This window comes from Nanorana parkeri, unplaced genomic scaffold (assembly GCF_000935625.1).
Source record: "Nanorana parkeri isolate BGI_ZX_2015 unplaced genomic scaffold, ASM93562v1 scaffold427, whole genome shotgun sequence".
Taxonomy (NCBI): domain Eukaryota; kingdom Metazoa; phylum Chordata; class Amphibia; order Anura; family Dicroglossidae; genus Nanorana; species Nanorana parkeri.
This window is the reverse complement of record NW_017306695.1, coordinates 892,507-895,434: the sequence shown is the minus strand read 5'-3', so window position 1 is coordinate 895,434 and position 2,928 is coordinate 892,507. Positions and strand designations below refer to the sequence as shown.

The window sequence follows — 2,928 nt, the reverse complement described above, 5'->3', positions numbered from 1 at the left end:
TCGGTGATTTTTCCTTAATATATAAAAAAAATAAAAACCCCAGTGGTGAATAAATACCACCAAAAGAAAGCTCTATCTGTCCCCAAAAAAAGGTATAAAATTCATTTCAGTACAGCGCTGCATGACGGAATAAATGTCAGTCAAAGTACCGCAGCGCTGAATACTGAAAAATGGCCTGGATGGGAAGGGGGTTTAACACCGCGGATGTCAACTGGTTAAAGAAGAAAATTTACATTTCTGTATTTTCAGGTAAAAAAAGAAGTTTACAATGTTTAGTTCATGCAAACAGAATGTAATCTCTGAACTGACCTCTAACCATTAAAGCTAGCTATGTCTACTTAATACATGTAGACGAAAGCTGGGTACACACGAATCAAATTTTGGCCGATGTTTTCACAAATACCCTGTGTGTACCCAGCTTTGTGCTGGTGCATGCTTTGAAAACTGCTAATGGCTTACATTTTAACAATTACCTATTCAGCATTAATCTAAAAGATGTCTCTAAAATTGCTCTTAAACATCTAACGGCTGCATGGATATGTTGTGCGATTTTTAAATTTTTTATACTTTTTACTTTCTTTAATGGTACTACTGTTTCAAGGGGAGCATCAATGGTAATTATGATAAAATGATTAGAAGAAAGAAGTTCAGTGTTTCGGTTTATTTTAAGTTTGATTCTGAATTCTATAAATGTCTGCATAAGAAGGAAGATTTGCAAAATAAATCAGTGCTGTGCCGTGGAGCTCAGATACTGTTTTTTTTTTTTTTGCTGACAGAGAGCTCATTTGTTTGAAGATCAATGTTTTGCAAATGTAGGGATAATCGTCCATATCATGAGGTTTTGTTCTTGCAGTCTGCAGATGAAGAGTTGTCTGCTCAGATACTGTTACCCATATTATAATGAAAACGGCTCTGTGGAGGGAAATGAATACTTGTAGAATTTCCTGTGTTTCTTTGCTTCATATACATTAATTTGATTGTACAAACATTAACATCGACGTTTGTGGAGGACAGAAGCATTCTGTAGGCAAAAGAGATCAATCTGCCATTCTGTCTCTGACTGTAATCTTTGTAATGATTTGCATAAGAGCCCTCATGATAGCTAAAACTGAATTGAAAGATTGCCTACCTGCTCATTGTTTGTGTGAAATTCATATACCGGTACTTTTAAGGTAGCTTATACAGAATGATTTAAAGTCATTCTGTATAAGCTTCTTAAAGCACAAGTTAGTGGGAGTTTTTTTCTTAACCCTTGCAGAGGGGCTACCCCGCACTGCACGGCTAAATTGCTTAACTGGATATCTGGTTGGGCCTGGGTTTGGTCTAGGGAGGAAAATAACAGTTATACGCACCTGATCCTCGGAGTCGGCTTGCTGTTAGACCTGTCCCTCGAGCGGTATCCTCCTCGACCTCAGAGATGGAATGTCCCTTGGTGTCCTCGCATCCTATGCACTGCATAGCAACAAGCAGAGAAGGAGGCAGGCTAGAAGGAGCATTGTCACAGCTGGCCGATGCCAAGGATGGGGTGAGTATAATTGTTATTGTACTCCATAGACCACAACAAGCAATTAACCCTTGCAGTGCGGGGGTAGTCCCACTACAATGGTTAAGAATAATTTTCCCCAGAGTTCTGCTGGGCTGGTTCACACTTTACATGCAGTAAACATATAACACATAAAATGCTTGATGGATTGCCTTACTATAATTATGCATACATATGAAAGCTTTGTTCTTGTTTAGTTTCATTTACTTTTCCTGAACCGCAAAGTAATTTCAAAACATATCAAGTATATTCATAATTTGTAAATGTGCAGCTTTCATTAATCCCTGCACAACACTGAAACACATATGTGGCCTCATAGAAGTGGGCTTTCTTTTTGTGGTGCCCCATATATGCAACTTGTGTTTGTGCTGGAAGAGAGCTCGATAACAGAGACTGAGCTGACACCGACAGTTACTGATCAGGAGTCCCAGTTGTAATCACTGTAATAGGAGCAACAAGAAAACATTTGAAAATTGTGCTTTGATGCTGCTCTTCGTAACCTGCTGTCCCAGACACAGCCTACAGTCCTAAACAGATCATTATATTTGTATTAATTAAGCACCATACTCAATTATCATCAATTAATACCATGAACAGAGATTAGTTAATAGAATGAAGTGAGCAACTGGTATATTAATGGTTTTGTCAATTCCCTGGAGAAATGAGGATGATACAAATCTCCCTGTGCAGCAAGTTTACTTGAATATCTCCAGACAAAGTAAGCAGAACTAAGTTAATAAAAAGAAATGGCAAGTATATCTTTATTGCTTTTTAATTACACGCAGATGTAAGAGTAGTCTTCTTACATAAGCAAGTGTTCTAGCCGACTCACATAAAACGGTTATCTTGATGTGATGGTGCATCCTGAATGGCAAGCTTAAATAAATAGTTTCCTTACTATAATGATTAGAAACGTACAGTACACTTGTCTATAAACACCTCTAAAATACTTGTTTGGATGTATGTGTGCTGCTGCACTTGACTGAGTGTGATTGGCTGCTAAAGCTGAACTCCATGCAGATATTCAAATGAATAGTTGCACAAGGTGCCCTTCAAAATATTTTAATGCCTCATTATTATTATTATTATACAGGATTTATATAGCGCCAATAGTTTGCACAGCGCTTTACAATATATTTATATAAATGTCAGCACCCCCTTTATTAACATGGTGCAAACCTCTGAAATACATAGAGGCTGATCAGAATGAATAAATTGATATCTGGTTGGGCCACATGATGAGATATTTCATTTTGGAAAATAGCCCCTTTAAAATTATTTGTTATAAAAGATGTATTTTTTTTTTATAGCCAACACCACATTATGTTTATCAAATACTCTGCTATGTATGCATGTATATGTGTATATATATATATATGTGGCTA

The 2,928-nt window shown here is 37.0% G+C and overlaps 1 protein-coding gene across 2 annotated transcripts in view; it reads left to right on the top strand.

Moving 5' to 3' along the window:
- Window positions 1-2,928, top strand: part of ALCAM (activated leukocyte cell adhesion molecule) — a 99,862-nt gene that overhangs the window by 68,638 nt on the left and 28,296 nt on the right. The window lies entirely within an intron of this gene.